Source organism: Saccostrea cucullata, unplaced genomic scaffold, assembly GCF_032062105.1.
Source record: "Saccostrea cucullata isolate Sc308-1 unplaced genomic scaffold, CSIRO_AGI_Scuc_v1 ctg6522, whole genome shotgun sequence".
NCBI classification, from domain to species: Eukaryota; Metazoa; Mollusca; class Bivalvia; order Ostreida; family Ostreidae; genus Saccostrea; species Saccostrea cuccullata.
In genome coordinates, this window is record NW_026933101.1 from 38,810 (window position 1) to 52,500 (window position 13,691).

A 13,691-nucleotide genomic window follows, 5' to 3' on the forward strand; every position below is an offset into this window, starting at 1 on the left:
AATGGTGAACCCAAGGGACAGATGTTCACAGCATAATAATTGAGTTTCAGACAAATAGTCACATATACATGTATTTTAAGCAAGTCCATTGAGGCTACTGGTAAGCCTGATTATGTTTCAAGATATGCGGTTGCATAGTCTGTGCCATCAGTAGCTACAATAGAAAAACCCCTATACCCAAACATTTCCAATTAACGGCAGGTAATAACAAGAGAAATTGTGGTTTGCCAAGACAAATATTTTTTTTTTAGCGAAAGCGTCGCTTGCATACAAATCTCAACAAACCTGAAAAGGGAAATGCAAATAAGTAACACTCATAAATTCAATGAAGCCACCTATTTGTGCCAAACTATGGCCCACAAACTAGTCATAGCGCATCCAATGCCTAAATTCCCCTAGTTCTGGTGACACTTTCTCAGAAGGATTTGTTAAAAATGTCTGCAATCCTTGATGAATGCGGTACAAAAACATACTGTTGCCGAGCTTGGACAAGTGCACTCCATAAGGTACAATTCTAGGCTTTTCAATTGGATTTCGAGGTAACGAATATACTTCCATCGGCCATTATAAATGTCTAGCAATGAAACTATTCAGGCGTTTTCTAACCTTGTCCAAGGCTTTTTGTTACCGTAATACCACCGCGCCAATGCTGGCGGTTGAGGATGCGAGACCACATGGCAACAGCTTAGCCAAGCCGACCTATTCTATTTATTGCTGTTGCAATTCAAATTTTCAAGTCCAGTTCCTACTTTTCCTTTATTAGTACAGTCCAGTAGAGCTACAGCCTCGACAGTCTTCGGGGGGGGGGGGGGGGGTGGTGTCATTGTGAGTGTGATAATTTTACGCCATTGTGATTGCAAAAATATTGGATTTCTGTTTCACTTTGGAGGGGTTGGGTTTTTTTTAGGTCACCTGAGTAAACTCAGGTGACCTACTGCTATATGTTTTCGTCCGTCGTCCTGCGTCGTCCGTCGTCCATCGTGTGTTAACATTTGAACATTTTCAGCTTCTTCTCTGCAACCACTGAACCAATTTCAACCAAATTTGGCACAAAGCATCTATGGGTGAAGGGAAACAAAAATTGTGAATTTCATGATCCCTGCCCCCCTGGGGCCTGAGGGGTGGGGCCTAAACCACTAAAATTAATGCAATCTTTAAAAATCTTCTTTACTTCTGGACATCAAGCAGTCAAACTGTTTGCATGATTATAACCAGCAATTAGTCCTCTACCAAAATTGCGAAATTCATGGCCCTGGGGTCAGGGGTTCTAGTGCTAGGGCGGGGCTAAATAAGTAGGTAGTGAAAATGCATTATTTCTTTGAAAATCTTCTTCTCTGCTCCTGGGTATTAAATAAACCAACTAACGTACATAGCTATGATGAGCAAGAGTGCCTCTACCAAAATTGTGAATTTTATGGCCCCAGGGTTAGGGGTTCTGGTGTTAGGGCGGGGCTCTATTGATTATATAGTGAAAATACATGAATTCTTTGAAAATCTTCTTCTCTGCTCCTGGGTATTAAATAAACTAACTAAGTACATAGTTATGATGAGCAAGAGTGCCTCTACCAAAATTGTGAATTTTATGGCCCCAGGGTCAGGGGTTTAGGGTGGGGCTCTAATAGTGAAATGCATGAATTCTTTGAACATCTTATCCTTTGCTCCTGGTTAATATACTAATGACCTAATTACATATTTAAGGCCAGGATTTATTTTATTTTCAGTTTTACAAACCCTCCGATCAAGGTTTTGAATTTTCAGAAAATAATTTTAAAAAATTTCTTTCCGGTGTCAAATTTGAGTCGGGATCGAGATTTCAAATTTACGAACTCGCACTTCCGGTTTTACGATGAAATGGCGGGTAAATAAAGCTAGATCTGAGAAGATAGCTTGGTTTAGTGTAAAATTCATCGATACGAGTGCCATTCAATACGTTTCACCCGTTCAAAGGACAAATAAAATGCTGACGACTTTGTTGCACAATGACATGCTGGTGAGATAATTATGTATTCGTTTCAAAGGTAACTGTCTGTAAATTATTTTCCTCCCCCAGGTTTTAAACTGCCCGTGTTAGCTATTGCATATTGCCAGCGACATTGTTTAGGTCTCTGTTATAGCTTACAGTCTAAGCATCATTCTTCAGAAAAGGGTTGCTTATGCATCAGATGAAATGAATAAAACTATGGGAGAAGTTAAGTCCATTTGAGGAAGAAATAAACAATAACCTGAAGAAATAAAACAAAAAATTCAACTATTAAAAGGCAAGAATGTACAAATATATATACAGGCATGTAGTATCATTTGTTTCAGCCGGAAATATTATTTTACACTTAGATCTAATTGAAAAAATGTTCACCCTACTCCCCAATACTCCCTGTCTGTTTTATGATAGGAATTATAATTTTAGGGATCAAGTAAATTTTAGAACAAATTACAATGTCAACACATTCACCTAACACATATTTAAAAAAAATGAATATATATTGAAAGACTTTTAAAGAATTGATTTTTTGAAATATATTTTGATCAACATCACAAAATTTATATAACTGGCCCAGACTGGCAGATGATGAAATAAGCAATTAAATGTTCTACTTTCCTATTTGTAAGCATTATGTGTCCAGTGGTAAGGAGCCTATTACGATAGCATAAAAAAAGAATGTACAAATGTTAATAATTGATTTATCAAAAAAAAAAAATTATTTCCTTCTCCTTTGGGACTTCTTTATTCTCATGTTCATAACTAAACCTAAACATAAAAAAATGCTGGCCTAATAATGAAGAAAGGGGCCTCTTTCAAAATAGATAATTTCAGGGACGCTGGGTCAGGGGTACCAGGGGGGTACTTTGACTAAAAATAAATTAATGCTTTGAAATCTGCCCTTTGATAAGCAATGGTGTCAAAATTTGTGAATTTCATGGCTTTTGGATTAAAACAGGAACCAAATACAATTGCTGTAAAGTTGTTACATGATACTCAGGTGACCTATAAGGCCCGTGGGCCTCTTGTTTAAATAAAATATCGTAAATATTTACCCAAGTAAACGTTTCATGGAAACGTGTTTCAAGATACACTGGCTTCAAAATATTGACAATCCCTCTTACTTTTAATTTTTCATAGGCCCATTAGGAGAAGTTCGTTCAGAATTCTGACACCTCTCCTCCTTTTCATTTCAGTGGACAAAAAGGAGGAGTCAAAATAATATGGCCGGTAAATTTTGTACCCCAAATTAGACTTCCATAAATGTAGGTAGTCATTTCAGTTTAATGTTACTCTCTCCCTTCTTAAAACACCAAATATTCCAGTTCTATATGGAATAAACTATTGAATCTCACGATATTTTAATGGTCTGATAAATTGTGGATATATGTGGCTCATATATACTGTTCATCGTTTTGTTCCTTTCAATTTTACATTCTTGGACACAAAATGAATAAGAAAAGACAAAATTCCATTTCATTGTAAATTATTTCATAGCATCTTATTTAGATAAGACATATATTTAGACTGGTAATAGTAAAATATATACATGTGTGACCGTGTCATATATGATGAATAAGCACAGTATAAGGGTTGCATGGATTCTTTATTGCATGGATCCCTTTCCACATACACAAGCAATAAAGTCAAAAATATCGGCCCAATTTATAAAAATCAGGCTGTTAATAAATTTCTGGTTCAAATATTACATCTATTTTACAGAACCTATATTCCCAATTCCCAACTCCCAATTCGAAGAAATTGTATCCGTTTACTGTTGATTAAACGCATGTTCACGACTGACAACCACATCAACATTTAGGAAGATCATCACTGTAGGGGAAAGAGCCATGATACCGAAATAAATTAATGGTTTAAGAGTGCAGAAATTGGCGCTGAAGTGGGCGGTGGTATTTTTTCCAAGATTGGAGCTTACGTCCCTTATAGAGTTTATGTATATAGGTGTGGTACGTCTTTTTAAAGGTTTTTCTTGGCTGAAAGTGTCAGGATCTTTATTTTAACAACTTTTAAGTGTATTTAAAGAAGGTACAATTTTTTTAAAATTTATTTTATATTTAATAATCCGAAAGAGAAGCCCCTATGATCAGACACACTTCTAAACATTAAAAAAAAATATTTTCTAAAATTCTGCTCAAGCATACGAGTGTTCTATGCACAATGAATTCACGTCTCCAGTCTTTCTCCTAGATGCCAAGGCATGGTGGCATCATCTTAAAACAGGAGTTGCACTGAATCAGCTTCTTGTAGCTTGCTGTACATAAGGGAAGGTCGCATGCGAGGCTCCTCTCGTATTTCCCACGAGTGAGAAGCTCTCCATGCACATAAGCTCAACAGGCCTTTACGTGACATAGCTGCATGAATTTGGGGGAAATGAGCGATAAAACGGCTGCAGAATTTTACAAATTCTGAAAATGAATGTATTAGGTATCCTCTTGATTAATGTAGGTCTCCAAATCCTACATTCAATTTGCATAAGTAATTAATTTAAACAAAATAGAATTGCTTTTTACTTTTAAAGTTTAGTGTGCATATTGTTATTACATGTATTTAAATTCTTTTGACATAATTTTATACAATCAATTACTTTTGTAAGGTGATGAAGAGAGATTTTGACAATTCTCTTGCGTAATCTCTAATTTTACATTAAATATAAGGGAAAAAGAATTGGCAAAATATTTAAAAATGTGTGCCTCAAGTGTCTGGCAATTTTTTTCTCTCTGTCTGTTGAATCCAAATTCGAATTTTGGATCGCCAACCATTAGAAACCAGTGGTGGCACAAGGCAACAAAAGAATGTCTTAGGTGTGAAGTGGATCCTATTCTGAAATAGAAATTGTGTATATTTTATGTCTATAATATTTTGAACACCCTCTACTGGTCACGGTAGCCTAGTGGTAGAGCGTTCGTTTCGTGATCGGGACGGCTGGGTTCAATTCTCGTTCTCGGCGCCGCATCAAACCTAAGACGTAAACTAGTGTTTCTTCGCCAAGCGCTCGGCATTAGAAGTAAAAGTCTCGGACGTAAACTAGTGTTTCTTCGCCAAGCGCTCGGTATTAGAAGTAAGTCTCGGGTCTTTCGGATATGACATTAAAAACGTAGGTCCCCTGTCACGGTAGGCGTTGGCATGATCAAGTACCCTCACTGCTCAATGGTACTGAGTGCCGAGTATAGGTCTAAATTTCAAGCCCTTCACCGGCATACGGTGATGTCTCTATATGAGTGAAAAATTCTTGAATGGGACGTTTAATACACAATCAATCAAAACCTTGCGTCTTAAACATTCTTAATTTCAATACATACAAAGATTTTGGTGACGAGTACAGAGACAGGTAGATCGGCTGAGGAATGTTGTTGTCAGGATATGCTTTAGTCATAGACTTCGAAATGTTGCTAAAGACATATTTTTTTTAACATTTTTTAACAATTAAGATGGGGAGTGCCTATGATTTGTACAGCTGGATTCTCAGATAGGAATTTTTCGTACAATTTAACGATGTCGTCTATAAGAATTCTGGTTTGCAGCTCCCCTTCTTCTGTTAGTTGATTTCCTCTTCCCTGGTTGCATACGACTGTTGTCTCTCTCAACAACGGTTTTTCTATAAATATATGTAACCCTAATCCCAGATTCTTCTGACTCTGACTTAAACCTTTCTTTTTATACTCAACTGGGACAAGTGCAGGGGAGAGTCAGAGCGGAGACCATATTGAAATGTGGGAATTCAGTGATATCAGCTGGTGTCGCGACTTTGCCTATCTTTTGCCTAACTCCTAAGACCTAAGAAATAAGTAATGGGGTGATTCTTCTACAACTTACTCGTCATTAAAAGGATGCTATTGCCATTTAAACGGCCCTATCACCAAAAAATGAAGCATCGCTTAAATAAGGTCGCCTCTTTGCGCATGAAGTCAGCTCATACAGATGGCGAACGCATCCTTGAATGACAATTAAGTTGTTGAAGAATCATCCCTGATTATAAAACGTCCGCGTGGCTACAGTATCGTTTGTTACAAGTTGAGTTATTTGAACATTAATATTGCTGGGTAACTTATTTTTCCACAAAGGGATGAGATTGTATATTGTTTTAAGTCTCTCTCGGGAAATTTTCACTCATATGGAGACGCCACCACTTCCCGGCGCAGAGCTATAAATTTGTCCTATGCTCGGCACCCAATCAGGGTCATTGAGCAGGGAGGGATCTTTTTCGTGCCAGCACCTACTGCGACACGGGACCTCGGCTTATACGGTCTCAGCGGAAGGACCGGTCTCCACGTCCAAAAGTGGGATTCGGAAAGCGACGTAAAGACTGACTCTTTACTTAACGACATCTAGAGCAGATGCTTTAAATACTGTGCCAAGGGAAGAACGAAAATGCGTACAAGAAGTAGGTACGGAGACTGAGACCCAATGAAACCAAAATAATTAAAATGTTTTTCTACTTTATTTTGTAGAACCTGAAAAACATCATTTGCGCGCTTTTATTGACTTTGGAGAGTAACTAAGTGCCCTTGATTTGTTTTAGCTTTTCAGTTGTTGGATGTAAACCATTTTACAATATTTGAAATTTGTTTAAACTCTAAAGAATAGGCATTCCATGGAATATTTTATCATTATATAGATACTTGTGAAGTATAATGGAGTGGAAAGATTCAAGATTATCAGAGATGATATGAACAGGCAGCTTTGAAATCATTGCTGAACAATTCCTCACCAAGAGCAGTGCCTCGGAATTTCAGTCAGAATGAAAATTACAGAAAAGAATTGCGTCACATAATTAAAAATGTTTTCCAGACTGAAATAGAAATGATTCTAAAAATGACAGTGATGTTTTCCAAGGACATGCATCCAACATGTACAATAAAATAAAAACTCTTAAAATTCAATTAAAAATCTAGAAGCCAAAAGCTTCAATTGGAAGCATGCATGGGATACATAAGCTGCACAGGCAGAGCAAGAGAAAAAATTGACGAAGCAAATCTTATACCACGAGACAAGACTTAGATCTGTCATAGAATTCAAGAGAGTTTGATGAAACTCATTAAACCAAAATAAGCATTTCTCCATGGAGTATTCCAATGTAAATATTTCTCCAAACAAGTACAGTAGTATGGTTAAGACATTAAATGAAAAAGATTGGTGCATGATTTTATTGTAGATTGGTGCTGGACGATCAAACAAAACCAAATTCCCAACCATTTCATCTGTTTTCAGTGGAGAAGGTTGCAAAGGAAAATCTTCCACTGAAATGCAGATATTAATATTGAAGGCATGACAATTCACTCAGCATTGAGTCTTCTTGTCAAGGAAGCACTAATGCCATGTCATCATGAATACATACCTCTATAAAATGACAAAAATTCCTTTAAATGTAGACTGCAACATCTGAAAGTATTCATCACTGATGAAATATATTTAAGAATTAAATTTTACTGTTGAAAATTATGAGCAGTTTTTTAAAACCAATTTTAACTACATGTATTGGGAGATGGGATAGGGTTTGGAGGTAATTACCAGAATTCAACATTTTTAAATTTTACCACATAGTTGATTTCGATTATGGCTAAAATCGCTGTAATAGTGCGCAAAGTTTAACTTGAGCTAGCAAAAACAGGTACTAAAAATTCGTTAAACATTAATTTACTGTAATTATTTTCTCTTTCTTAAGGTGCAAGAATTTTTCTAATGTTTGCCGTATTAACGAATTTAGGAATGTTTGTGTAGACTGCAGCATCTGAGAATATTCATATATGGTTAGTGCACAAACAGTGATCAACATTCACAAAAGACTGAAAGATATAAGGGATGAAAAGAATGATGATGATCCATTTGATGGTGTTTCAGTATTAGATATTGTTGATTTTCTACAACTACCACCACTTAGAATTTTCCTTTGTTTGCTTCTCCAAACAATTCAGTGTATCGTGTATCCTTGTCTGCGAGAGAAAAAAAAACACTTTCGATATATTGAATTGGCATAAGCACAAAGGCAGAATGAGAGTTGGGAACCAAACAAGAGAAGATATATTGGTGTTATCTTCAAGAAATATAGTCTGTCATCTGTCCACACATAGTCCAACATATCGACAGAAGTTACAGAAATCCACAGACACAACTACTATTACAGTCCAATGCCATGATCACATCAGCGTTGAAGGTGCAAGAAAACTATATATTCCTGAAAGTCGTCATTTAAAAGGCGGATTGCATTTTGTGCTTCGTCTTGCAGTTGGAGGAAGAGTATCTATTGTAAAGACTTTGAACATATCAGACAGGGATTAGTGAATGGAGCAAATGGTATTATTTTCAGGATAAGAATGAACAAAGATCGTCATATTCATTAAATTCAATCAAAGTACTCAGAAGTACAGAGAGCCGGGCTCATACAGAGTAGAATGGATTTCTTACATGAATCACGTTTATATTCTGATGAAAAAAATATTTTAAAACTACATGTATCAATATAAATGATAAGACACTGACAGTGAGTTTTTTCAATCCAAATACCATGGTCCGATTTTGTCAGAATCAGAATTAATCTGGTACCGCAGCTGAATGTAAACAAACAGGCCAGTCTGGTTCCCACTCCTGCGTTACCTCGTATGTGTAGAGAACTACGGTAACACTGATTATCAAAAATCCTTACGCTAATGAACCATGTTCTTTGACTTATGAAGTTTTCAAAGTCATTACTACTAATGTTTATTTTATATAGATAAAACTTCGTTTTATTTTTGTTGCTTTATTTAGTGTTTGTATTATCTCAAACGCGGTTGAGAGGAAGAACTATATTTTTGCACGTAACTTTGAAATGGCGACTATGGGGTTAACATCCTGCCTTGAACAGGATCACATAAGCCGGCAATTGCTCTTTGAGCAATAAGCCCGGCTAAAAATGAGCAAATTGGTAAATCAGAATGATCCACACATCACCTTCTAATCAGATAGGTGTTACAATTACAGTTAAAACATCACGATTCTCGCTCTTTATTTACATTTATATTTATGTATAGTCAACCTAGCTGCAAAAATGTCCAGAGGAAGAATGGGTTTCATTCTAGAAAGCTTTTTTTATAAGAACGACAGCATGACACTCAAAAAAACAAAATATTTCTTTAAAGAAAATTATACAATGTATACAAATTACTTCGTTATGGTACCAGTACCGCAACTGTGCTTGTGGCCTTCAATAGTTTACTTTGTCCTCAAATTCAAATGCATTTCTTTGACGTTTGAAACAAGAGGCCCACGGGCCTTATAGGTCACCTGAGTATCATGTAACAACTTTCCAGCGATTGTATTTGATTCGTGTTTTAATCCAAAAGCCATGAAATTCACAAATTTTGAAGAAGGCACCATTGCTTATCAAAGGTCAGATTTCAAAGCATTAATTTATTTTTAGTCAAAGTACCCCCCCCCCCCTGGTACCCCTGACCCAGCGTCCCTGAAAGTATCTATTTTGAAAGAGGCCCATTTCTTCATTATAAGGCCAGCATTTTTTTTTGTTTAGGTTTAGTTATGAACATGAGAATAAAAAAGTCCCAAAGGAGAAGGAAATCAAATTTTTTTTTTTTGATAAATCAATTATTAACATTTGTACATTCTTTTTTTTATGCTATTATAATAGGCTCCGCACCACTGGACACATAATGCTTACAAATAGGAAAGTAAAACATTTAATTGCTTATTTCATCATCTGCCAGTTTGGGCCAGTTATATAAATTTTGTGATGTTGGTCAAAATATATATAAAAAAATCAATTCTTTAAAAGTCTATCAATATATCTTCATTTTTTTAATATGTGTTAGGTGAATGACACTGAATGTGTAGACATTGTTCTAAAATTTAATCCTATCATAAAACAGACAGGGGGTATTGCGGGTGTAGGGTGAACATTTTTTCAATCAAGTGTAAAATATTTTTTTCTGGCTGATACAAATGATACTACATGCCTGTATATATTTGTATATTCTTGCCTTAACAATTTCTTCCTCAAATGGACTGAACTTCTCCCATAGTTTTATTCATTACATCTGATGCATAAGCAACCCTTTTCTATAACAGAGACCTAAACAATGTTGCTGCTCGCTGGCAATATGCAACAGCTACCACGGGCAGTTTAAAACCTGGGGGAGGAAAATAATATACAGAGAGATACTTTTGAAACGAATACATAATTATCTCACCAGCATGTCATTGTGCAACAAAGTCGTCAGCATTTTATTTGTCCTTTGAACGGGTGAAACTTTTTGAATGGCACTCGTATCGATGAATTTTACACTAAACCAAGCTATCTTTCAGATCTCGCTTTAGTTGAGTCTAAATATCACGGGCCTAGCGTATTTATGAATATTTATGAGATGTCTCTAACGATAAGAAGAAACCCGGTGGTTTATATTATTTCCGGAATGTTTTTTTAATCATCGTTGATAAGAAAACCATGTCAATGTTTTGTTTTTAATGCATTAAACACCGATTTAACGTTAAATTTCATGCATAAAATAAATGAATTAGTTATTTTTTGAGAGAAAAAAAAATGATTTTAAGCTATTTCAATTGGTAGATTAACATCAGGGAAATACTTATTAATTAATATAGAATATTCAAAGAATCGTAAATAAATATGAAAACTAAAGAAAAGAATATTACAAAAAAAAAAGAACATTTAAATGAGAAAATAGTTTAAAAATTGAACTTAAATGAGAGTGATAAGGACTGAAACATAAATATCAATTTTACATATAGAAAACAACACTCAATAAAATGTAATCTGTTTAATTAGTAAATAAATAACAGCATAATCTATTTGCTTAATAATACAAAAATTAACACCATAAAATAAAACAAAAAAGAAGAAAATATGAAACATTTATTCCAAATATTTCAAAAGCTCACTTGAACTGAAATAATCAAACTAATAACAGCATTTACTTTCCGGCACTGATGATATGTACTTCCCTCTGAGTACAATATAATTAAACAAGGCTGTTTGAAGAGTCGATCACTTTAATGCAACAAAAACATAACAGAATAGTATAATACATGTAACAAAAGATATTGATACATTCCATTGAGTACCTGAGTACAACAATACAGGTGAGAGTCCTGTACCCTAGGCTATTGATACAGACTACTGAGTACTACAAGACAGGTAAGAGACGAGAACCCTAGGCTATTGATACGGTCTACCGAGTACTACAGGACAGGTAAGAGACCGAACCCTAGGCTATTGATACGGTCTACCGAGTACTACAGGACAGGTAAGAGTCAAGTACCCTAGGCTATTGATATGGTCTATGGAGTACTACAGGACAGGTAAGAAACCGAACCCTAGGCTATTGATACGGTCTACAGAGTACTACAGAACAGGTAAGAGTCCAGTACCCTAGGCTATTGATATGGTCTACCGAGTACTACAGGACAGGTAAGAGACTGAACCCTAGCCTACTGATACGGTCTACCGAGTACTACACGACATGTAAGAGTCCAGTACCCTAGGCTATTGATACGGTCTACCGAGTACTACAGGACAGGTAAGAGACCAAACCCTAGGCTACTGATACGGTCTACCGAGTACTACAGGACAGGTAAGAGTCCAGTACCCTAGGCTATTGATATGGTCTACAAAGTACTACAGGACAGGTAAGAGACTGAACCCTAGGCTATTGATACGGTCTACCGAGTACTACAGGACAGGTAAGAGACCGAACCCTAGGCTATTGATACGGTCTACCAAGTACTACAGGACAGGTAAGAGTCCAGTACCCTAGGCTATTGATACGGTCTACCGAGTACTACAGGACAGGTAAGAGTCCAGTACCCTAGGCTATTGATATGGTCTACCGAGTACTACAGGACAGGTAAGAGTCCAGTACCCTAGGCTATTGATACGGTCTACCGAGTACTACAGGACAGGTAAGAGACCGAACCCTAGGCTATTGATACGGTCTACCGAGTACTACAGGACAGGTAAGAGTCCAGTACCCTAGGCTATCGATACGGTCTATCAAGTACTACAGGAAAGGCAAGAGACTGAACCCTAGGCTATTGATACGGTCTACCAAGTGCTACAGGACAGGTAAGGGTCTAGTGCCCTAGACTATTGATACGGTCTACCGAGTACTGGGTTCTGGTCACTTTCCGGTCCTGTAGTACTCAGTAGACCGTATCAATAGCCTAGGGTATTGGACACTTACCTGTCCTGTAGTACTCGGTCTACCGTATCGATCGCCTAGGGTTATGGTCACTTACCTGTCCTCTAGTACTCAGTAGACCATATCAATAGCCTAGGGTTCGGTCACTTACTTGTCCTGTAATACTCAGTAGACCATATCAATAGCCTAGGGTACTGGACTCTACCTGTCCTGTAGTACTCGGTAGACTGTATCAATAGTCTAGGGTACTGGACTCTTACCTGTCCTGTAGTACTCGGTAGACCATATCAATAGCCTAGGGTTCGGTCACTTACCTGTCATGTAGTACTCGGTAGACCGTATCAATAGCCTAGGGTACTGGACTCTCACCTGTCCTGTAGTACTCAGTAGACTGTATCAATAGCCTAGGGTTCTGGTCACTTACATGTCCTGTAGGACTCTGTAGACCATATCAATAGCCTAGGGTACTAGTCTCTTACCTGTCCTGTACTACTCTGTAGACCGTATCAATAGCCTAGGGTACTGGACTCTTACCTGTAATGTAGTACTCGGTAGACCATATCAATAGCCAAGGGTACTGATCTCTTACCTGTAATGTAGTACTCAGTAGACCGTATCAATAGCCTAGGGTTCTGTCTCTTACCTGTCCTGTAGTACTCAGTAGACCGTATCAATAGCCTAGGGTTCTGGTCACTTACCTGTCCTGTAGTACTCGGTAGACCGTATCAATAGCCTAGGGTAATAGTCTGTTACCTGTCTTGTAGTACTCAGTATTAATAGCATAGGGTACTGATCTCTTACCTGTCCTGTAGTACTCAGTAGACCATATCAATAGCCTAGCTAGGGTATTGGACTCTTACCTGTCTTGTAGTATTCGGGAGAGACCGTATCAATAGCCTAGCCTAGGGTACTGATCTCTTACATGTAATGTAGTACTTGGTAGACCGTATCAATAGCCTAGGGTACTGATCTCTTACCTGTTTTGTAAGTATCGTTTAAGTGACAGAACTGTGTGAACTTAAAATGCAGTGTGAATTAAGATTTGTTTTTTAGTAATTATACTGAATACATGTAAATTTATAGCTTTACTATTAAGATCTATAGACGCTTTAAGTTTCAATGAATGTAATTATTTTTTTTTGGATCCCAGAGTTTATTTTCTTTGTAGCTGTATGTCATGTAGCCTCCATTTAAGTAATATTCACAGCAAGTAAATCTTACCTCCGGGTTGCAAACTGAAGTGTCTTTTGTTACTTATCCTCTGTGTGATGAACCGCGATGTTGTGTCCCGCTCTAAATTTTCAATAAACGATTCTAACTCTTGGTACTCATCAAATGTAGCAATGTGCGGCATGATGGCATGGGATTGTTTACATTAGGAACGCGCGCTAAATCATTCAAAATAATTCGGACAAGAATTAGTCAGATTATTTAATTTAAATCGTGTTGTTATTGTCACACAAATAATAATCAAAATATCAACGAATATAGTTTAATTTAAGTAATAAATCTCCTTGAGTACAATGACCCGTACATTTTTTTTC